Genomic DNA, 25,255 nt, shown 5'->3' on the forward strand with positions numbered 1-25,255 from the left:
TGGTATAAAAAGACATTTATTACCTAAAATAAATTTTTAAACAAGACACTTTAATAATAATTTTTTAGAAAATTTCCCATGCTTCAAGATTTCTTTTCTTGGCACAGAATCCTTGAAAAAAAATACTATGTTGCTGGTATTGTTTTCATATATATATGAAATATATATGTGTATATATATAAAATATCTATAACATATTTATAATTTTTAAAAATTTTTAGCTCTAGAGTTCCACAAAGAAGTATAACTTCCTTTAAAAGATTTCTTGAAGCAAAAGAAAAAGAAAATACAACATATCAAAATCTATGGGATATAGTAAAAACATTACTAAGAGGGAAGTTTATGCAATAAACATCTACATCAAAAAAAGTAGAAAGACATCAAATAGACAACCTAATTATGCACCTCCAGGAACTAAAAAAGCAAGAACCACCTAAACTCAAAATTAGTAGAAGGAAAAACATAATGAAGATCAGAGCAGAAATAAATAAAATTGAGACTAAAAAAATCAATACAGAAGATCAAGAAAATGAAAAGTTATTTTTAAGAGATAAACAAAATCAACAAACCTTTAGCTAGACTAAAAAAAAAAAAAGAGAAGACCCAAATAAGTAAAATCAGAAACAAAAAAGGAGACATAACTACTGATACTACAGAAATACAAAGAATCATTAGAGATTATAACGTACAACTAAATGCCACCAAATTGGAAATGGATAGAAGAAATGGACAAATTACTGGACACATACAACATACCAAGATTACACAATGAAAACCTTAACAAACCAGTAACAAGTAAAGAGATTCAAGCTGTAATCAAAAAGTCTCCCATCAAAGAAAAAGACATAATGGCTTCTCTGCTGTTTTATAAAATATTTTAAAAAGAACAAATATTAATTCTATTCAAAGCCTCAAAACAAATTGAAGAGGAAGGAACACTTCCAAACTCATTCTATGAGGCCATCATTACTCTGATACCAAAACCAGACAAGGACACAATTTTAAAAAAAAGAAAGCTGCAGGCTAATATAACTGATGAACATACATGCAAAAATCAACAAAATACTGGCAAACCAAATTCTGTAATATATTTAAAAACATCATTTACCTAAACAAACAAACAAAAATGATCATTTTAATACATCCTGGAAAGGTATTCAATAACATTTAACATCTGTTTATGATAAAAACCCTCTGCAAAAAGGATATAGAAGGAATGTAACTCAAAATAATAAAGACTATATATGACAAATCCACAGCTAACATCATATTGATCAGGGAAAAATCGAAAGCCTTTCTTCTAAAATTTCAAACAAGACAAGGATGCCCACTTTCACCACTTTTAGTCAACAAGATACTGCAAGTCTTAGCCAGAGCAATTAAGCAAGACAAAGAAATAAATGCCATCCAAATTAGCAAGGAAGAAGTCAAATTACCCTAGTACAACATGAATTTATATTTAGAATTGATAAACAAATTAAGTAAAGTTGTAAGATATAAAATCAACATACAATAATCAGTAGCAGTCATGCCAACAATGAATAATCTGAAAAAGAAATCAAGGAAGTGATCCCATTTACAATAGCTACAAAGAATATAAAATACCTAGGAATCAATTTAACCAAAGATGTGAAAGATGTATACAAGGAAAACTATAAAACATTGATGAAAGAAATTGAAGAGAACACACAAAAAAATGGAAAGATACTATATGCTCATGGATTGGGAGAATCAATATTGTTAAAAATTTCTATACTGCCCAAAGCAACCTACAGATTTGATGCAATTCCCACCAAAATACCAATGGCATTCTGCACAGAATTACAAAAAGCAATCTTAAAATGTATACAGAATCACAAAAAACCCTCGAATAGCCAAACAATCCTCAGCAAAAAGAAGAAAGCTGGAGGAATCATACTACCTGACCTCAAAATATGTTATAAAGGTATAGTATCGGAATCAGCATGCTACTGGCATAAAAACAGACACATAAACCAATAAGACAGAATAGAGAACCCAAATATAAATCCATGCATTTACAGCCAACTCATTTTTAACAAAGGTGCCAAGTACATAAAATGAGTAAAAGATAGCCTTTTCAATAAATGGTTCTGGTGCCAGGCGCAGTGGCTCATGCCTATAATCCTAGCACTCTGGGAGACTGAGGCAGGTGGATCGCTCAAGGTTAGGAGTTAGAAATCAGCCTGAGCAAGAGCAAGACCCCATCTCTACTAAAAATAGAAAGAAATTAATTGGCCAACTAAAAATACATAGAAAAAATTAGTTGGGCATGGTGGCACATGCCTGTAGTCCCAGCTACCTGGGAGGCTGAGGCAGAAGGATAGCTTGAGCCCAGGAGTTTGAGGTTGCTGTGAGCTAGGCTGACGCCACGGCACTCACTCTAGCCCAGGCAACAGAATGAGACTCTGTCTCAAAAAATATAAATAAATAAATAAATGGTTCTGGGACAATTGGATAACTGTACGCAGAAAAATGAAACTAGACCTCTGTCTCTTACCATATACAAAAATCAAATCAAAATGGATTAAAGAGGTATATCTAAAACCTGAAACTACTAGAAGAAAACATTGAGAAAATGCTCCTGGACATTGGTCTGGTTGTGTAAGTCCCCAAAAGCACATGCAATAAAAGCAAAAGTAGACAACATACAAACAAACAAAAAACAAAAACAGAAAAAAAGCTTTCTGCACAGCAAAAGAAACATTCAACACAGTAGAGAGACAGCCCACAGAAGGGGAGAAAATATTTACAAACTATCCTTCTGACAAGACAAACAAGGGATTAATAACCAGCATATAAGGAGCTCAAACAACTCAATAGCAAAAAAAAATCCAAATAATTTGATTAAAAATGAGCAAAAGATCTGAATAGAAATTTCACAAAAGAAGACATACAAATGGCCAAGTATATGAAAAAATGCTCAACGTCACTAATCATCAGAAAAATGCAAATCAAAACCACAATGAGATATCATCTCACCCCAGTTAGAATGGCTTTTATCAAAATGATAGGGAATAACAGACACTGGTGAGGATGTGGAGAATGGGAGAACCCTCCCACACTGTTGGTGGGGATGTAAATTAGTACAGCCACCATGGAGAATGGTACGAAAGTTTCTCAAAAAACTAAAAATAGAACTACCATGTGATCCAGCAATTCCACTACTGTGTACATATCCACAAGAAAGGAAGTTAATATATTACTCATTGTATCACTATTTACAATAGCCCCAATGTAGAATAAACTAAATAAATCAGCACATGAATGGATAAAGAGAATGTGGTATATGTGCACAATGGAATATTATTCAGCCATAAAAAGAATGAAATCCTGTCATTTGTAGCAAAATGGATGAAACTAAAGGGTATTATGTTAAGTGAAATAAGCCAAGCACAGAAAGACAAATCTTGAATGTTTTCACTCATACGAGGGAGCTAAAAAAGTGGATTTCATAAAGATAGAGTATGTGGTTGTCAGAAGATAGGAAGGGTAGGAGGGAGGGGATGAGGATAGATTGATTAATGGATACAGATATACAGTTAGATATAAGTAAGACCCAATATTCAATAGATCATCAGCGTGACTATAATTAACATTAATCTATTGTATATTTCAAAATAGGTAGGAAAGAACAATCTGAATGTTCCTAGCATAAAGGAAACTATTTAAGGTGATGGATATCCCAATTATCCTGACATGATTATATAAATGTATCAAATTATCACATGTATCCTGAAAATTTGTACATTTATTATGTATCAATTTTTTTAAAGTGGAAAAAATAAGATAAAAATTAGCCAGGCATGGTGGCTAGTGACTGCAGTGCCAACTACTTGGGAGTTTGAGGTAGGAGGATACTTGAGCCCAGGAGTTGGAGACTGCAGTGAGCTATGATGATGTCACCGCACTCCAGCCTGGGTTACAGAGACCCCCATCTCTCAAAAGAAAAAAAGAAAAAAACAAATTTTTTAAGTATAATTTTTTAAGACTAAGCTGAAAATGCAGAAGGCTAAAGTGACTTGGTAAATCATAGTTAAAGCATTTTTAGATTTTCATTCAGAATTCAGCATACTATCTTTTTACCTAGCAGGATATTTCAGCTGAAATGTTCTTTACCATATTTCTAAGATCAGAAGGAAAGCTGTCTCATCATCCACCGGAATTCAACAATTGAAAACCATGCCAAATAAATACTCTGAAAACAGGCATGGCAATCTTGTTTGGGAACTAAAAAGATAATAAATGGCTTGACTAAACAAAGAGTAATTGGGGCTTGTTCCAGTTGCTTCAGCGTATCTTTGTTACTCTGAACCAGGGTGTGGCCAGATATTCTTGGCAATGGAAAGTCAATATTTGACCAATGATTTGGCTCTGTGCCCTATGGAGAGTGAGTCCCACTTCAGGGGAGGAGTGTGGCAAAAGGTCTCCTGAAAACATTTCCTCCAGCTCCTTTATCTGCTGCAGGCTCCACCCTATTACACGCCTCAATTATCAATCTGGACTTACCAACTATTTGCCCTTTATTTCCCCTGGACCTGTTTTCTAGTCATTGATTTCTGAACAGGTCTGCTCATTAAAATAGTAAAGAAGTTAATCACTCTAATATAAAAACCTTGGCTGAAACTGGAAACAATCAACAGCAAAGGAAGAAAACTGAGGAAGTGAGTAATCACTCACATCCTGTTGTTTAAAAGTCACACATAGCTCATGGAAATGACAGCACTGTATCAATACATATTTACGACATCAGAGTGTGTCATGAGGGAGTCAAGGTGCATCATAAACTGACCTTTTCAGATAGGTGTGGACAAATGAAATAAAATACACATCCTATCTCTTGTTGGTTTTTATCAAAATTGCCTATGTTATTTATAATCAATTTCATTATTCTTCCTGGGCACTTTTTTCTACTTTTCATATTTTCTGGGCTGAAGCAAAGTAGGTTAAACACTATGCTAGGTCATGTTGCCTAGAGGAGCGAACCTGGGGTGATACTCCTAAGAGCCAGGTTCCTCTAGTTTTGATGTTGCAACCAACTGACTTGGGCAAGTTACAACCGCTCAGTATCTCATTTTCCTCATCATTCAAATGAGGATAATACTGCCTGCCTTGCACACTTGCCTCACAGAGTGATGACGAGAATCAAGAGAGATAATAGATGTGAAAGGATTTTGAAGTTAAAAGTGCTGTGCAAATGCAAGTGGTTATTACGAAAAAAGAGGCTGCTTTTCCTCAGCTGGAAAACCTGTAGGGTGATAGAGCTGCAAGGAACCTGGGAAATCAAGTCTAACCTCTAATTTTGTAGATGGAAAAACTTTGACCCAAAGTGTAGTAAAATGCACAGATAATTCTCATAATTTTAGATATGATAATAATTAGAGTACTTACTCTGAGCCAGACAGTATGCTAAGTGCTTTACATATATTATCTTATTTAATCTTTTCAATGTCTTCATTAGGCACATATGAGGGTCAGGAAACTGACCTTCCCAGGGTCACATAACTAGTATCTAGTAAGGCCATGATTCCCAGTGAAGAGTTTTTGGTGCCAAAGCCCATGCTCTTAACCACCTTGCTATACTGTCTAATAGTTGTGAACCAGTTTTTCAGGGTGACTAAAAAGCATTAAAAATAAACTTCTTTCTTCTCTCTTTGACTGTTATGCACAAGAAAGTATTCCACCAACAGATAAAAGCCAACGAGAACTCCACTTACAATAAACCACACCTATGGGACAAGGAAAATATCCTATTTCTTAAGAACCAACTGCACAGAGGCATCACCTGGAGCAACTATACCGACCTGCTGAGTTTGGTGACAGGAAAAGCCATGAGTAAAAGCTGGGCAGTAGCTGCAGCGGGAGCCACTGAGATCCTCCTGAGGTACCTGCAGGAGCAGAACTGGCCCTACAGCGCCCAGGACATGTTCAGGAACCTACAGTGGGAACATGGACTGGGCAAGGCAGTGGTGGTGAAGGTGCTGGAACAGCTGGCCCAACAAGGCAAAATCAAAGAGAAGACATACGGCAAGCAGAAGATCTACTTTGCTGATCAGAACCAGTTTGATATGGTGAGTGATGCTGACCTCCATGGCCTGAATGCCGAAATTGTGGCCCTCACTGCTAAGGTGCAGAGCTAGCAGCAGACCTGCTGCCACACGGAGGCTGAGCTGAAAGAGTTAACTAGTGCTCTGACCACACCAGAGATGCAGAAAGTGATTGAAGAATTAAAGGGCAAGTATGCTGTATCCACAGAGAGATGGAAGAACATTAAAGCAGCTACCTACTATGTGACTCCAGAAGAGAAAGAGCAGGTGTACAGAGAGAGGCAGAAGTACCATAAGGAATGGAGGAAGTGGAAGAGATGGCAACAGAGCTCTCTGATGCAATCCTTGAAGGACACTCCAAGAGCATAAAGCAGTTCTTTGAGGAAGTGGGATAGAGACAGATAAAGATTACAAAAATCAAGCTCCCAGACCCCGGAGGCCCTCTGTTGGGACTGGGGGATGGAAACAAAGATGTTGTAGACCGGCTACTTTGTTTAGGTTGGCTTTTGTTATGGTTGTTATTGTTGTGCCTGCTGCTTTCCACCTTTGAACAGAGCAGTCAGGTAAACTGGAATATTGAGTGGAGGGAGTGAGGACTGGTGGCCAAGAGTGGGTGTTCACACCCATTTCATTGTCCACATTGCAATTGCTTTCACTTAACACTTAGACTTGGAACAATGCCAAAGGAAAGCATTTGGCAATGTTTATTGTAATATAATTGATATAAAAATATTTAATTTCTTCTAGATAGTCAAACCTCTCAGATATCAAACCTCAGGTAGGCAGAAGGGAGCCTGAGGGACAAGGGTAGAGAGAAGCTACTATACACCAGTATTTTGAGAAGCTCAGGGCTGACCCAGGGCTCTCTTGGGCTTGTTTATGCCGGGAGACCTTTTGAGTATCTTCCATACCCCAAGTCCTGGGAGAAATACGGGCAACACTGAAAGATGATAGAGGCCTGGATACACTTGACAGAAAGGCTGGGGGTGGTTTGAGGCCCCGTTAATTTTCCAAAATTGTAGCTTTAATAAAGTTGCAAAATAAAATAATTCAAATATGTATAAAGAAAAAAAGAATCAACTTCACCTCTTGGATATTCTTCCCTTTAGTATTCTAAAACCACTACCTACATATTTTTTAACAGATGCTGTGGTACATAAGCCACAACAGTTTACTTATTTGCAGTCCTTTAAAATAAAATATATGCAATTGCAAATGGGCAGCTTTTGTAACATAAGAGATTCCCATGTTTTGTCATTTTCAGATGTAGTAGCCAACATCACACACAGAATAGCTCTAACCTCTGTAATACAATAGCATATTGTGAAAATAATGGAGTGTGACTTCATTTCAAATTCAGTGTATATGGGAATTTCCAGTTCTAATATTTGTTTGGATGATTGATTTTCAGAGCCACTATGGACCAGTGACTCCTTTTGTGCCTTCAGTTTCCCCCCTTGTAACGGGGAGTATCTACAGCAGTTATCCTGTGCCTGCTCTACCTTTGTATGATAGGTTTGGTGGCGGGAAAGGGGATAGAAATAGCTTGTCTCTAGGCTTTCAGATCATAGGCAGGAACTGTACTCAAGGGAGCTGTACCTAAGGGACTATATTTATGGGGCTTCATCAGCATCTGGACCTGACTTTGATAACAAGATTTTGGACATTGAACTAGTAACCAGCCCCATACTAGGATGAGACTTTTGGGGGCCTTGGGAAGAAGAAAATGTATTTTTGCTTGTAGGAGGGATATGAGTCATTGAGGATCAGGGAGTATTGTGGTAGCCAGTCTCCAAGGTGATTCCCCCAATAATTTTCACTTCCATTACCAATGGGAATGGTCCAAATGGCAGACTGTAATTTTCAAGACCAGATCATAAAAGTCATGGCAGTTTCCAACTGCTTTCTATTGGATCACTTGCTCTGGGGGAAACCAGCAGCCATGCCATGAGAACACTCAAGCAATCATGTGGCGAGGAACTAAGGCTTCCCAACAACCACCAGCATTAATCTGCCAGTCATGTAAGTGGATCGTCTTTGCAAGAGATACTCCAGGCCCAGTCAAGTGTTCAGATGACTGCAGCCAGAACCAATATCTTATTGCAACCTTAAGAGGCACTCAGGGAGAACCATCCAGCTAAGCCATTTCTGAATTCCTGACTCTATTCAGGAATTCATTTTTATTATTGCTTTAAGCTACTAAGTTTTGTGAGTAACTTTTTATAGAGAAATAGATGTAGAAGAACATTGAAAATGCTTATCTCAACCTTTTAAGTGACTTCAGAGATTATTTTTCAATCATAATTTTAGAATTAAGGAAGCTAAAATGGTAGGAGTATTCATTTTAAATGCAATGAGTATCTGTGTATGTGTGTGTGTGTGTACCTGAACTATTAAAAACCATCACATATCTAGAGTTCCTTAGCCTCGCCTTCATTTTTTCCCCACTAATTTCTCCCTGAGGTGGCCATGAGGATGACCAGTTACTCAACTGCTAAAATTTTCCAGGCAAGGGGACTTGTAAGGAATAGAAGCAGATGTCTGAAGAGAAGATCAAAAGTAACTGCTCTGCTTGAATGCCTGGGGTTTCTGAGAAAGAATTACCTTTTTAAACTTTACTGTTCTTTAGGGAGGGATTCCATGCTTGCTTTCAGAATTTTTAGAGGCAAAGTTAAACGTGATAAGGTGTAGCCACTAATTACAAACTAGCCTGGCTTTTTCTCAGTGCTTGCTTCTCTCCCTCTCTCCAGTTTGGGAAAGTTTGAAGCATTATCTACTTCCTAGCATGATATATTTTAAGAACCCATGTTTTTGGTTTGTTTGTTTTTCCTTTATAAAGGACCTTATTTCCTCTCAGGTCAAGATTCTAAATTCCTTTGGGGAAGATTACTGACATCAGTATCGCAGGATTCATTTTGTTGTGGGGTAAGAAATCATTAAATTAATAAAATATGCTCAACACATTTCAGATACTATGAGGTCTCCAAATACATGCAGGAAAAAAAGAACAAGATCAGTGAAGCAAGATGGGACATAATGAGAATTTTTTAAACAACCAGAAATAATTAAAGGGGATTTATGATGATTCTTTTTCCCAAACATTTTCAAAAATTGCTTATAGGTGATCATTTTTCTTTTTTCAAAGTTGATGCCTAGTTTATTTCCTGCACTGAAAACAAAACAAAACTAAAACTCTATGGGGATTTTTCTGAGCCTTAAACACTTTAATTTACAATACTTAAAAATACACATAACCTAGATTGTCCTAATACTCCTAACTCAAAAAAAAAAAAAAACCTCAAAAAAACAAAAACAAAAACAAAACATAAGTAGAGTCATAGAGGATTTGCACTATGGTTCAACTCCAGCTTTGTCCCTTTTAAAAAATGGACAAATGTCTGAGCCCACTTTGAAAAGAAAGTGCCTTTTCTGTTGTCAAAGAGTGAGTGTGGAGAAAGAAAGTTTGAAGGGAATAAGAAGTGTAAGATATGTGATTGTACAGAGTAATAGTCCATTTTTTCCCAAAATGAGAATGGAATAAGTAAAATAAATTTCACTTTAACAGATACTACTTTATTATTTGTTAATAAATTTCTATCCAAACACAACATAGATTTTCTGTCAAATATTATTTATTGGTGTTAGATGAGGATTAACTATTGAATCAAAATAATATGTCTCTATGATCTAACTGGCCCTGATTCTCATCAAAAAACCTAACATTTTTAGTTAAATTTGATTATCATGCATCATATGCATATACACAGACATATGTATGCACATACATATATACACACATATATGCACACATATACACATACACACATCCATATCTCTAAACATCCAAACATATGCATACAAACATGCATGCATATATAATTCTTTTGAATTATGTAACATATATAGATTAAAGGGCACTAACCTTAGATGTACAACTAAATGAAATGTATGTATAGTTCCACCAATGAACCTACCACTCAAAACGTGATAATAAAAACCTCCCTCAGGTTCCTTCCCAGTCAGTAACTAGCCACTTTTACCCCATATAATAACTTATTTTTCCTTCATCACCAATGGCCACTTTTAAAAACAAAATCTCAGCCGGGTGCAATGGCTCACGCCTGTAATCCTAGTACTCTGGGAGGCCGAGGCGGGCGGATTGCTCGAGGTCAGGAGTTTGAAACCAGCCTGAGCAAGAGCAAGACCCCGTCTCTACTATAAATAGAAAGAAATTAATTGGCCAACTAATATATATATATATAATTAGCCGGGCATGGTGGTGCATGCCTGTAGTCCCAGCTACTCAGGAGGCTGAGGCAGAAGTATTGCTTGAGCCCAGGAGTTTGAGGTTGCTGTGAGCTAGGCTGATGCCACGGCACTCACTCTAGCCTGGGCAACAAAGTGAGACTCTGTCTCAAAAAAAAAAAACAGAATCTCATAAATAATAACCTATATTTGTTGCTTCATGGTTTATATGCATTGGAAGTGATTACATCATAAAGCTTGTGGGAAATCGCTTGCTAAAAATAATCCTCCCTTTGCAGAATGCTGCTTCTTTGTCAGGCTGAGGATATAAGGAGAACAATGGAGACTGTTAAAAGTCCATACCTGTCTATAGGGAGAAATGAAAATGCACAACTTGTATACTTTAAAAGAAATTTTATTGTGTCCCATGGATGATATTTAAACCAAGTAGATTTTATTCATCATGTTCAACATCATGATGAATAAAAGTAAAAATAGAACTGCCCTGCATAATATCAACTGGCCATGCATTTCTTTTTAACAACAAATTCAAAACCCAGACATGAAAACCTATCAGAGACAGACCAAGACAGTAATAATAATAATAATAATAATAATAACAATCTAAACACTGTTAAGAATTTTTTGTTGTTGTTTTGAGAGACTTCACTTTGCTTAACCTTCATACCTTAAGGATGATTAACCCTGTTCATTTTATGTCCAGAAAGCATTTTATTACCACTTGCTTGGTTGAGAGAGCAGTGTCATTGCTGATGCAGGAAATCTATTTTTGAATATTGCAGAAGAAAAATTCACCAGATATATCCTTATCACATTTTTGAAAAAGATCCATTTTATGTTATTCGTGGGGAAGAGAAAGTTAAAAATAAAATACTCAGTAAAAGCTTAGTGTTTCACCTAAGCCTTTGTAAATAGCCTGCAACTTAGAGACAGTGAACTAAGAATTCCATGTTGAATTAGAAATTAAAAATAGATGCAGTAGTGTGAAATGTATTTAAGGTCCTGCCTACACTGCAGTAAAAATCATGTTCACAAAAATTAGAGATGATTCTTTCTAGCATGCTGTTAACACAATTTCTCTGGCCAGGAAAGATAAAAATATAGGAGGTTTTATTTGGTTTATTATTTTGAAAAATTATTAATATTCTTACTATTATAGATGCTGATGTGATTAGCATATCTGTGCCCTTTGTTCATCTTATAATGAATTAAATTGGAAAACATGAAGTAGTGACATTTAAAATATATGTTAATTTTAATAGCCTATAGCCTTATATCAATGTGTTTGGGATCAATTTTCATGATCAGGATCAGTTTTACATATGGAGTATTTAAATAAAATTTTAGTAAAATCATGAATAGGAGTTGGTTCAAACTTTAATACATTGTCTAGAAAAAAAATATGTCATCTTTATATACACAGACACACACACATAAAAACAGGTATAAATTTTAGAATATATTAAATAGTAAAGAGAACTGTTTCTGTAAGAACACATACCAAACAATTATATTTCCTCCAATATTCTATTTCATAAGATTAAAAATTGTTAACAAATTAAAGTATGATAATGTATTGCCAATAGATATCAGAAAACCATCTTTCTCTAGAATATATGTAATTTATATCTCAATATATTCTGGAGTAGAAAATACATTGACACCACTGGAATAAGTTGAAGTGGGTGTGTTTATAATTTCGATTCCCTAAACTCCCAGAAAGGATATTTTTACTCTTTTATTAACTCTAAGTCAGTAAGGGCAATATCTTGACAACCAATTAATTCATAGTATCAGGTTTGTCTAAATTAACAAACCCTGACTTATAAAATTGACATTTATACGTTCTATTGTATGGTTCCCCAGCTGTCATCTCCAAAGCTGTTAAGTATTCACCATCCAATCACTAAACTTTTTTTCTTTATTACACTATTTCTTTCTTCTCACTAAGGTGTACCATGTATCAGTTGTGGTCCTCCATGCCTTTCATTTTCTTGTCATTCACCTTTCACAACTCAGTTAATTCCTCTTTAGCTGATGTTTACTATGTATGCAGTAGCCTCTTTAATTCCATTCCTCCCTCAGTTTTATTCCAACTCACCTTTTTTTTTTATTGCCTCTTTTTTGGAGACAGGGTCTCACTTGTCATTCAGGCTATAGTGCAGTGGTGTCATTTTATAGCATATTGCAGCCTCGAAATCCTGGGGTCCACCGATCTTCCTGCCCCAGCCTCCCAAGTAGCTGGGACTACAAGTGCATGCCACCATGCCCAGCTAATTTTTCTATTTTTGTGTAGATGGAGGTCTCACTCTTGCTCAGGCTAGTCTTGAACTCCTGAGCTCAAGCAATCCTCCTGCCTTGGCCTCCCAGAGGCGTGAGCCATGGCACCTGGTCTCTTTCTTTTTTACCTAAGGAAAATGTCTTATTTTTTTCTCTTCCTTTTCTCTTTGTAATCTAAAAGAGAATGTTAATCATGAATGATAAGCCCTATAATCCTAGTCATGAGTTTTAAAGTGAGATTAAATATAATGTAGAACTATTTCATTTGACATCTGAAGCTCTTGAAAGTGTCCAGAATTTCCCATCATTTTGTAAATCTCCACCTAACTTGAAATCTTCTTTTAATAAAACCAGTTTTTCTTCAAATACTAGCATTAAGACTGAGGATCAATAAACACGTTAAATGGTATTACTTTTCTGTTTTAGTTAATTATTACTATAGAAATAATACTACTTTTCATTGTATATTAAACAATTTCAGTCAGTTATGGTTTAAATAGGCATTTGCAGACTAGCCTTGACTCTTCCTATTCATTCATTCCTACTCTTTTGCCTTGAAACATACCATAGTCTCCCACCTAGCTGTTCTTCCTACTTCTGTCTTTGCTTTTCCTGCTATTTTTCACCTAGCAGTTAGAGTGATTATCTAAAACTTGTCATTTCCAAAAGTACCAAAGTTAAAATAAGATCCAGAGACTTATGGCCTGATATTCCTGCTTTTATCTTATGGTCTTCTATTCTCCTCTCTTCTTACCACATCTCAGACAAACTGATCTGCTTGTTGTTCTTCCAAAACACTAAGTTTGTTTCCTCTCTCTACAAGTGTTCTGCCAGATTTGGTCAGATCTAGACTCATGTCACTTCAGACTGGTTAAAATTTTAGATAATACTAGATGGGGAGGGTCTGAATTATGTGATAGGGGTCTGATTCAAAGAAAGAGAAATTTGCAAATCATTAACATACAGATAACATCAAGTGACTAAGAGAAAGTAGAGACAGAAATGGAGAGGACCTGCTCTGGGAATAGGCCCATGACTCAGGGACCTGGAAAAGGAGGCAGCAATGCGAAGAGTAAAACAATTAGCAAAGAATCCAAAAGGTCAATGTCATTGAGTATCTGTGATGTGAGAATTCCAAACAAGTAAGTGAATAATAGGGTTGTATGTAACACAAGTTAAGAAGCACATGAATCAAGAAAAATCCATTACTTTTGCTGATTTATTGCATTGTTTCAAGGTGGAAAATGTCTTTTGTACTTCAGATATCTGTCTTAACTAATGAATTTTTGGACAACAACTCTTGGAAGTACCCTGCATATTTATGGAGCAAACTTTCTACGTCCCCAACACTAACCCCATTCTGATAATTCTTATGTGTTCTTGAGTATATGTATGTAGTAAGAAAGTCTAGCCATGATCTCATTGTCCCTTGGATGTTTCCATGAAATTGTTGCTTGTAAAAGACAGAAGCTAGGATATATAAGGAATTTTGATTTACCAGGAGGCATTCACAGAATAAGTTTTGAATCAGAAAGAAATTTTTTTTTTATTTTAAGTTAAAAAATATTTTATTAGTTTTTGTATGCTTTGTTTGACTAGGTTAGTGTCGTCTAAAACATTACCACAAAACTCCTCCTGGGATGTCATCAACTAAATCGGCTTACTAAAAGAGCTGCTTTTTTCCCCTCCTACTGCCAGTAAAATTATGAAAGTCCTACATTCAAGCAAAGTTATAATTAAATGTAATTAACTTTTCCATTTTCAACTAATTAAATTAAAAGAAGACCTGAAAACCCATCATCTCTGTATAACAGAGTATACTGAAGCTTAAAAGTTTGAACATTTGATCAAAAGAGGCCTATCTATTCTGGGTTCCTCTTATCCCTCTTGTTAGCAAAAATAGTCCACTGGCTCTAGAATAGAAACACCAAACTGAAATTATGTGGTGTTAGGTTGAGTATAAATTTGCTGTCATATTTTTAACATACGTTTTTAAATGTAGATCTCAAAAGATCTAAAGCAGTGCAATTTGTAAAGTGAAAACAACATAATGAATACAAAATGATTTAAAGGATCAAAACAAAACCGAGGACAAAATCCTCTGAATAACACCTAAACAAAGGCATGTGAGGAGATATCATATTCTTACTGACTGACAAAACTTACTTCATATATGTGTGTGTGTGTGTGTGTATCTGTTGACCCTTGAATAATGCAGGGGGCAGGCATGTGGACCCCCATAAACAGTCAATAATCCACCCATAACTTTTGACTTTCCCAGAACTTAACTACTAATAGTCTATTATAGTTTCCCAGAAGCCTTATGACAAAAACAGTTGATTAATACATATTTTGTATGCTATATGTTTTATATACTGTATTGTTACAATGAAGTAAACTAGAGAGAAGAAACTGTTATTAAGGAAATCATAAGGAGGAGAGAATATATTTACTATTCATTAAGTAGAAGTAGATCATCATAACGGTCTTTATCCTCATCATCCTCATGTTGAGTAGGCTCCTCAAAGATGGTGACTTACCCAAGTTCACTGCTAGCTTTGTGTACATATGTTAGGCAGTAGCAGAGTTAACTAGGACCCATGTAGAATTTAGTTTCTTCTAAGAAAAGAAGTAGGTCAAAGTGCAGCCCTAATAAACCATAAACTCCTTGAGGGTTTATTTATGTATGTCTGATAATATACCATAGTGCTTTGCACAAAGTAGGTGCTTGATAAACATTAGTTGTTTCAAAGCGAACATGATAATGAATAAGTTGTCAATATGTTGTCTCAAAGGCTTTGTCAGTCCTTGTGAGAAGCAGGAATACGTTTAGGGCTCTGAGTCCTGAGGCATACCTCCAAGCAGGGCCCCATGGCAGCCCTTGGCTTGAAAATATCCCTTCCTCAGCACCCTGTGTGAGTTTTTTGGGTTTTTAGGTTTATAAAACATCCCAAATTCCAGCAACTGGAGTCTCCATTTAGATAAGGCATGCCCTTAAAAAAAAAAAAAAAAATCAGACTACATTTTCAGGGCTAATGTGACCTTAGTCACAGGCACCAAAATGAAACAATTTGAATGAGGTCGTTTTTGTCATGAGCACTAGCCCAAATCAGCTTTATTTGTGGAGATAGGAGATCTTGTCATTAGTTTGGAGCTAGGAAACATTGTAAGGGGAGGGATGGCAGGTTGTCATAATAAGTTTAGAAAATGGTCAACAAAGGGGAACCTGGGCAGAAAAACTGTAAATATGGAAATTTTATGACTAGTTGAGGTAATCTAAGATCTTGACACTCAAAATGTGGTATGAGGACCAGCAATATGCTATCACCTGGGAGCTTGTTAGAAAGACAGAATCCCAGGCTCACCTTGGGTATAATGAACCAGAAACTGCATTTTAACAAAACCCTTTAATGAGATTTTTATGCTCATTAAAGTTTGAGAAACTCTGCTTTTAAAACTTATTTTTTATTTCCAAATAACATCTAATGAAGATCCTATGACTAGGAGAGTTGGGAAATGCTTCTATCCCTCTGTCTTCTGTTCCAAATGACCTCCTGCTTCCAGGAGCCAGGATGTAAGGCTGTGCAGTTACTGATGTATTTTAATTATTGCATGGGTTAAGTAAGCTTTCAAGCTGGCCTACGAGCGAAACCAACGCATGCAATACAGCATACACAGGAAAATATGTTCTGATTTAGACAGTGAATCTACAAATAAGCTATTAGAACATAATTCCTTTATACATTTGAATTGTCTTTAGTCATTCACAGAAGACCATTTTCAGTCCTGAAAATAAAAGTGAATTTTGGTTTACCAATATAATATAAATAGCAGAGTGAATTATATTAGAATATTCATATTCAAATGTCTGTGACTGTGAGAAAAAAAAATATCAAATTTCTAAACAAAAACAAAATCATCCCTCAATATCATAAATTTAAATATGACAAATCATGCTTCAAAAAAATACTTCAATTTTCCATTAACTGAAGAAATCCAAAAGCAGCCAAGGAATGGGGAAAAAAAGATTTCTTTCAAAATTGCTTGTAGCTTAAAGTTAGCCATATCTTATTCATCTATCTCTAGCATTCAGAAGTGTGTTTGGAACAAAGAAAAGTCTCATTAGGTTATGAATACATTAATTAATGAGTAAATCAATACCCAGTATAATGCCATGTTTAAAGTAGGTAGGTCTTAAAAAATTTGTTAAATAAACAAAAATGTACAAGAAGGCACTAAATTAAAAGAATTATTTAATTAATAGAAGAGGATGATTGAAGGTGACTAATAAATATATGCTAAATTAAAATGGTATGTTTTATATTACTGAGGATGGAAAATTTTTAAAATAACCTTTAATAACTGCACATTTTGTTTAGATATAATGAAATGGTCTTTATCAACAAAGTAGGTAAAATTTGTAAGTCTGCTAAAATGAATTGATTTTCATTGCAAGCCCTTCGTGGTATAGTCACTAATTTGTGGAGTATTGCAATCCATGTTCATTGTCAATTTTTAACCTCTAAAAATAGAAGAGAATGAAAACCAACTTGCTGATTAATATGTATTTTGACTATTTTATTCTACATATGTCATATTCTTCCATGGCAAATCAATTAAATGCCTAAAATGTGTAAAGTTTCATAAACATTTAGTTTTAATCCAATTCAGATTAACTCAGAAAACTATCAAACTAGTAAGTTTTATGCATTTGGGGAAACTTAATATACTTCAATTGTAATCAGTTCCTAAGAACAAAAATGACTTTTCAGATGAACTTTTTTTAAAATTGAATTCAGGATTGGAGTTTACCTCTCCCTTATCTGCAGAGGCTAATAATTTATTTGTAAAACAGAATCCAGCACTTAAATCATTCCAATGTTTACTTCAGTGGCAATTCAGGTCATTACAAGTTCTACATTTCTAAGACACTAACCTCTTTGAATCTATGTGTTCAGATTGCTTTCTGACTAAAAATAGTTGCTATTTTTTATTAGTTGTTTTTTTATTTGTATTAAAACTGTTGTTTTTAAAAGTGCATCTCTTAAGCTTAATACACTGCAATTGTGTGAACAGAGTTCAGAGTTCACACTGACACTAAGAACACTTCAAATAGACAAATACTTTATATTCCATTTCAGCATTTACTTTTCCAGAGTAGACGGTACGGATATTTTTCAATCATTTCCACGCCTCTGTAACTCTACCTAAGCTTCACTCTATATTAATATACTAATTAAAACATGGCTATTGCTTGCCCACTGTGGGGTAGACACTTGGGATGCTGGGATATAGCAGTGGACAAGGTAGGCAAGCTCTCTCTCAGACAGCTTACCTCCTAGGGGCTGGGGGCAGGTGGACAAGAAACACATAAGGAAAAACCAGTTAATGAGAATGCTATGATAAAAGTGAAATCATCTAATATACAGCACTTCCTGGATAACCTTTAATTGTATGCTCAGAAGAGGTCTCTCTAAGGAGATTGTATTTAAGCTAAAATGCAAAGAAGGTGCAGGTGTGTAAGAATCTAGGGTAAGGGTGTTCCAGGCAAAGAGAGAACATCTATTGTGAAAATCCTAAAATGGGGGAAAGATGAGCATTCTCACAAAATAGAAAGAAGTGGGCAAGAAGATAGTGATTTGAAAGGAGGTAAGAGGGCATGCAGGAGCTAGATCACATAGGACCTTACAGGTAAAGGGAGAGGACCTTGAAATCTTTTCTAATTAAAATGGGAAATCTTTGAAATGTTTTACATAAACATGATTAGATTTAAAACTTATAAATATCATCCCAGCTGCTCTGTGAAGGATGCATTACAGAGGGACAAGGTTGGAAGCCAGCAGCTACTGCACTCTAAAGGAGAGATAATGATATGGGCTTGAACAGCGTGGTGGGAGAGGACAATGGGTGAAGTGGATGTGTTCTAAAAATAAGTTGAAGGTAGATGCAATAGAAGCACTGTAAAATGCAAAGATTTTATAGCTCTTTACAAAGGTATGTTTTCCTATTTTATTTCTAAAGCCACAATTAATATTATTAGAATTCTATTGCCCTTTATGGACCAAACTAGTTCACAAGATCAATGTCTTCATAGAAAGCCTATGTAGACTCCTCAGATTACTCCCCTTTACCCCTCGAGGAAATGAGAAAACTCATAACTCACCTCCTCTTTGAGCAGCTTGGAATGTTTTTCCAAAAACATATGATTTATTATTTGTCTCTGAACACTTTAAGGGCAGGATAGTGTCAAATTTACTTTTCTTTCACCTGGGCTTAGCACAGGAAGCACAATAGATTCCTGATAAATACATACACAATAAATGCTACCCATGCTAAATTTATTTCACTTGTCCCTCCATTTCTACTTACATAAACTAGCTTTCTTGCTTGCTTGCTTGCTTGCTTATTTTTTTGAGACACAGCCTCTCTCTGTCACCTGGGCTAGAGTGCCATGGCGTCAGCCTAGCTCACAGCAACCTCAAACTCCTGGGCTGAAGTGATCCGCTTGCCTCAGCCTCCTCAGTAGCTGGGACTACAGGCATGCATCATGATGCCTGGCTAATTTTTTCTATTTTTATTTTCTCAGTTAATGTTTGCTATTTTTAGTAGAGATGTGGTCTTGCTTTTGCGCAGGCTGATCTCAAGCTCCTGACCTAAAGCAATCCTCCTGCCTCAGCCTCCCAGAGTGCTAGGGTTATAGGTGTGAGCCACTGTGCCCAGCCTACTTATATAAACTTTATAAGGGCTCTTTAAAATGTATCTGATTTGCTATTCTACCACTTGAAAAAGATTCTTTTTATTTCCAGCATAATTCGTGTTAATTTTTACATTGAGGTTGTTTAATAATGGAACATTTTATTTTAAAAACATTTCATTAAATTGATGTCAGTACCGATACAAACATGTTAATTATGTTTATATTTTGTATTTGTTTTCCAGGGCTGCTGTAACAAATACCACAGACTCTGTGGCTTAAACAGCAGAAATTTATTTTCTTACAGTACTAGAGACTCTAAACCCAAGATCAAGGTGTTGGCAGGTTTGGTTTCTCCTGAGGCTGTTACTAAAAGTTTGGTATTTGTCCAGAGGCCGCATCAGAAGAACGAACACAAGTGGTTTGAGGAGAAAGAAAGAGGAGCTTATTAATTTGCTGGTAAATGAGGAAGCTGTCAAACTCCCATCTCAAAGTCCAACTTCCTGCTTCTGAGCAGAAGTACAGAGCTTTCAAATGTTCTGATCACCTTTAGCTAAAACAATCTCATGATCTCCGCCCAGACTAATCCCATCTCCTGTGGCACGAAGAACAAAGGATACTTCTCTGCCCCTCCCAGGCCACTGGCATTAAGCAGGGTGCAAGTCCAAGTCTCCAAAAGGAGTGAGGGATGTTTTAAAGAGACAGAAAACATTTTTGCCATTTTTCCAAGCCATTTCTTCTGTTACAAGGCCACATGATCTTTCCTCCATGTGTCTAAATTTTCTCTTTTTATAAGGACTTCACATTGGATGAGGCCCACCCTAACAAACTCATTTTAACTTCGTCACCCTTTTAAAGGCCCTATGTCCAAATATAGTCACATTCTGAGGTACTGGGTCTTAGGGTATCAACATAAATTTAGGGAGACACAATTCAGCTTATATTTCTTTGTTAGAAATGGTAATTCATTAACAATAAGAAAACAGACACGATTCTTTAGTGATTACTATGTGCCAGTATGGCATAATAAGAAATATATTTGGTTTCTCATCCCAGTTCCTGGCACAATAACTTTTGTGTTTTGTTTTTTTAAAATTAACATTTATTGACAGCTTGTGCCAGATACTGTTCCAATACTTTTTTTTTTTTTTTTTTTTTTTAGAGACAGTGTCTCCCTATGCTACCCAGGCTAGTCTTGAACTCCTATGCTCTAGGGATCCTCCTGCCCCAGCCTCCCAAGTAGCTGCTATTATAGGCCTGGCACAACTGGCTTCTAAAACTGTTGGCATTTTGTGAGTGTTTAGGGTGAGAGGAGCAAGCATCTTCTGTTATTCCCAATAAATCCTTTTTAACCATCCCTGAGTTTATGCTGATGAGGTATCTCTTGGAGGATGGGGGCTGGTTGCTGGAGGAATCAAACAGGCAATTATAGGATCCCTACTTTGAGCGTCACCCCCAGAACCTCTGGGAGGGGAAGTGGGGCTGGGGATCAAGTCAATCACCAATGGCCAATGATATAATCAGTTATACTTAATATAAATAACAAGGTTTGGAGAGCTTCCCGGATAGTGAGCACTTGGAGATGCCCGGGAGGTAGTGCACTCAGAGAGGGTGTAAAAGTGTCCTGTCCCTTCCCCCATACCTTGTCCTACGCATTTCCTCCATTTGGCTGTCCTGAGTGGTGTCCTTTAGAACAAACTGGTAATAGTAAGTAAAGTGTTTCCCTGAGTTCTGTGAGTCATTATATCAAATTATTGAACCTGAGAAGGCAGAACCTTGAGGGAACCCTAATTTGTAGTCAAGTCAGACAGAAATGTGGCTAACCTGGAGAGTCACTACTTGCAAGTAGCATCTGAAGTGAGGGGCAGTCTTTTTCCGTTCTTCTTGTTTGTTTGTTTTCTTTGTTTTACCTTTCTGTTTCAGCCCAAAACGCCAGTGAGGGGCAGTCTTGTGGGACTCCAGGCTGAACTGTAGGACACCCAGTTTGTGTCTGCAGAGAGCTAGAGAATTACTTGGTGTGGGAAAGCCACACATTTGTGTCAGAAGTGTTGTGGGTATGGAAAAACAGTTTTTCCTTTTAGCCAGCCATTAAAATACACACACACACACACACACACACCTGCCACATAAGGTAAATAATATTTACTGATAAGGAAACTGAGGCTGAGAGAAGTAAAATAATTTGACCATGATTCCAGAGATAGTATGATAGGGCTAAGATTGGAACCCAGGTCTTCATGATTTGTTAACAACTGTATACTATTGCCGTCCCTAATGGGATTATTGTGAATGTATGTAATAAAATAGTGCATGTAAAGTATTTGGCACAGTGCCTGACACATAGTAACTCAACAAATGTCAGTTTACTTCCTCTAACACTGTAGGCTTAAAGGATAATAACATTTAAATCATCCCTTTCTCGCTCTTGTAGTTTTTCTGGAATGCCGGTTTGGAATATACTTAGAAGATTGGCCATAATGGTTATTTCTCTGGACTCAGTGTCAAATTCTGTCACTGCTTCAGTTGATGCATCTGTGTACATACGAATTCATAAGAGGAAGATAATGAAACTGCTTTTAAATTTAAAAATAGTTTTCACAGTTCTAATGCCTAGCAACTAGCATCAAAAAAGGGAAAGAAAAGCACAGTAACATTCCTTTTCCTTTAAAGACCATCTTGTTTATGGAACCATCTGTATCTGTGAGTGCTTTAAATCAGCAGGAATTAAGGGAAATATAATGAACTCCAAGCTTAATATAACAGCAAATTAACTGTTTAAGATCTCTACCATGAACAGTATTTACCAATTCATACTGCTAAAAGTTGATGGTAAAATGACATTTAGATGGTGTAACTTCCCAAGCTAAGAAAACATCCAATAGCTTTAGAAATGCCATCAAAGAGGATTCTAAATGGAATTTTCTTTTGTTATTTCATGGGTTACTTTTATAAATGCTATTTCAAAATGTCTAATAATAATAATGATGATGAATCCTGGTTATGAGGTTGGAATCTATTTTTACTGTCTATGGTCCCACATAGGCAGTATAATATCACAAATGTGTCCTTTACTTTCAGCTTTAAATCAAGGGGCAGTCAGTGGTGTTAATGGAGATTCCAGAGGTGGTCAGCAAGCAACTTATCAGAAAATGCCACTTCTTGGAGGTAACAAGTGATTCAGCTATCCTCATTTCAATACCTGAGTCTTGGCTAATTAGCATACTCAATGTAAGAAATGGTTTTTATTAGGGGAAATTTATGATTTATTTATAGCTTGATGAATGTTAGAAATGGGAGTCTTTGGTAACTTTAAAAGTATTCAGGGATGCTAAGGTATTTTAGGAACACTTTCCACCCTTATGCAAATTGATGAAGCCTAAAATTTGTGTGGTAGGGAGGTAACCTGAGACTGGACTTCTAGACGACTTTGTGTCCATTTATTGGTTCTGAGGTTTATTGACTATTCAAGGCAGACTATGAAGCACAAGATCCTGCCTGTGGGTTATTGTTTTATCTATCTCCAGTAAACTTTCATGCACAATATCCAAAGACAGAAAGCTGGCATGTCTTCAAGTTTATAGAACAGGTTGTAAGAACTGCTTTTCAACCTGCTTGTTAATAAGTGTTTGTTAAATAAATGTCTGTTTGTATGGCAAAATTGGATCTGAGGTTTGCTTTCCATTATAAGGGTAGCCAGTTTGTCTAGGAGGAGTCAACCCTTTTCCATCCAAGATATTTCAAGGTCAGATAGAATTCAAGAGCTGTGTCTAATCAAAGTGACTTAGGTCAGTCACAGCAGCATTTCTGAGGATTCTTTTCCTTTAATTTTAATCTTTAATTTTCTGTGGAAATGTTAAGATGACTCATAGAAAAAATAAAATATATTAATATTAATCATCAGGTAGTTCAAAATAGACCCTTAATGATAATAAACATGAGATCATTTAAATTAATATATTCCTTATTTCTTAGTTTTCAGTTATTATTCTTTTCCATCTTCCTAGGAAACAGGGGGGCAGAGGGACCGCAGAAAGTGTCCTTGAGAATTTGAATATTATAAATTAAGAAAAGCTTTGTCTTCAAGGAGATTAAAGAATTCATAGAGAGAAAAGCAGGAACCAGTACTTTTAGCCTTAAATTTCATAAACCATTTTGCCCAGCATAATGGATTTGGCAGAACGCAAAGTGCTTTTGCCAAACACTTTTTTCCTCATTATTTAAAGCCACATGTTCTATGAAAAGGATTTAATGCATATGTTGCAAATGTTTTTTAAAATATATTTTACTAGTAGAGATTATTGAGCTAAGGTAACCAAGCCCGTTATAACACAAGCCATGGGATTGTTTTAATTAATCAGTCCCTTTCCTAAGGTATGATGGAATGGAATTTACCTACAGAGGAAATGGATTTTAGTTAAACCAGGAGGAATTGAGGTTGAATATATTTATCACCAGTGAGATTTATTAAACCTTGTAAGAGATGGAGGGCTTAGGAATGTAGCATAGGTTGACTAGACAAATAAAAATTCAGAGTTGGAAGGGGATTTTGGCAAGTTGCAACCTCATTTGGCCTCAGTTTGTGCTTCTGTAAAATTTAAAGGTTGGCATATATTGTCAAATCCCAATCTATTCATATTAAGGAGCACTTTTATTATTCACTCACTCACCATGGGCCCTATATTCTGAAACTTTTACTAACCAAACTGTATCTAATGACTAATAAATCCTTTCTCAGATTTCTGTTAATGAAACACATTAATCACTGCCTCTGATCAGTGTAAGACACTGGGTGAATATACTGTTGGCCAAAGCCAAAGAAATTTGATATTTTAGTTAACCTGTGCAAGTTGACTGTGGTTAAATTTATTATTTCCATCAGGCATTTTAAAACATAAGCAGTGCCAATTATATAAGGATAATTGTTTCCAGAAAAGGGTAATTTAAAGTGAGCTTAAAGTAGTGGTCACTACTTGAAAGTTTACATTTAAAATTATGAAAATAATTTTATTTTCCATTATACTTATAGCTAAGAGTACATCTGTACCTAAAGGTGCTATAGAACAATAGTGAGAATAACAAGAGTATTGTTTTGTTTTATTTTGGTGTGATTTTTTTCCACAAATCTTCACCTCACTTTTAACTTTCTCACCAAGTTCACAGAGAAGAGTCACTTGGGCATTGGGGGTAAGGCTTAAAATAGTCAAGGCTTAAAGATCTCCTTAATTCTTTGATACTCAAGTCCTTTTTTTAAATTTTTTTTATTTAGGACCATCATCCTTTCCCAGGATCTTTGACTTCAATTTGCAGTTGATTTTTGTGCTGTATTTTCATTATGTGGCTTAAAGATTCTAAGCATCAGGTGACTATCAGAACAAAGATGTTGAAGCCAAAGGCATGGCTGGATCTAGTGCTAACCTGGAAATAGAGTGGGGCTTTTTTTGGTAAGTGGTCAGTTTGTGAGTGATTTTTTTTTTCTTTCATGTTACAATTGCTTCTTTCCTCAGCAGCATTGTAATCCGTTATACTTTGTGAGGGGTTATTAGAGAAACTCCTTTAAGGAAAATAGTTCATTGTCTGTTGTCCACTGACAAAGCATCATTAAGTTGGCTGGCCCAGGAATTCCAGGTTGGGAACCAATAGGTCTTTATCAGAGTCCTTTGATCTCTAATATTCTATCCATTTGGCTACACATTCTTTTTTTCTGATTTGGGTAATTGACAGCTGAGGAGTTGTTGGCTAACGCAGGTCTAGAGTCTGGATCCTTGATGTTTTTTATTTCTGGAGACTTTAATATTTTGTAATTGCATCTGTTTATGATTTTATTAATCCAATTCATGATTTGTCTTTAAGCTTTAAGATTTTATAATTTGATTAAATAGAAATGCTGCATATTAAAAACAACAACATCTACTTCTTCCTCAGGAGAACCAATGGGTTACCTTTTAAAAAG

At 35.9% G+C, this 25,255-nt stretch overlaps 1 pseudogene; it reads left to right on the forward strand.

Annotated features, from left to right (window-relative positions):
* The first annotated feature begins 5,849 nt into the window (after window positions 1–5,849).
* On the forward strand, window positions 5,850–6,460 carry LOC105876674 (homologous-pairing protein 2 homolog pseudogene; annotated as a pseudogene).
* Window positions 6,461–25,255: the final 18,795 nt, after the last annotated feature.

Source organism: Microcebus murinus, chromosome 1 (assembly GCF_040939455.1).
Source record: "Microcebus murinus isolate Inina chromosome 1, M.murinus_Inina_mat1.0, whole genome shotgun sequence".
Classification (NCBI taxonomy): Eukaryota; Metazoa; Chordata; class Mammalia; order Primates; family Cheirogaleidae; genus Microcebus; species Microcebus murinus.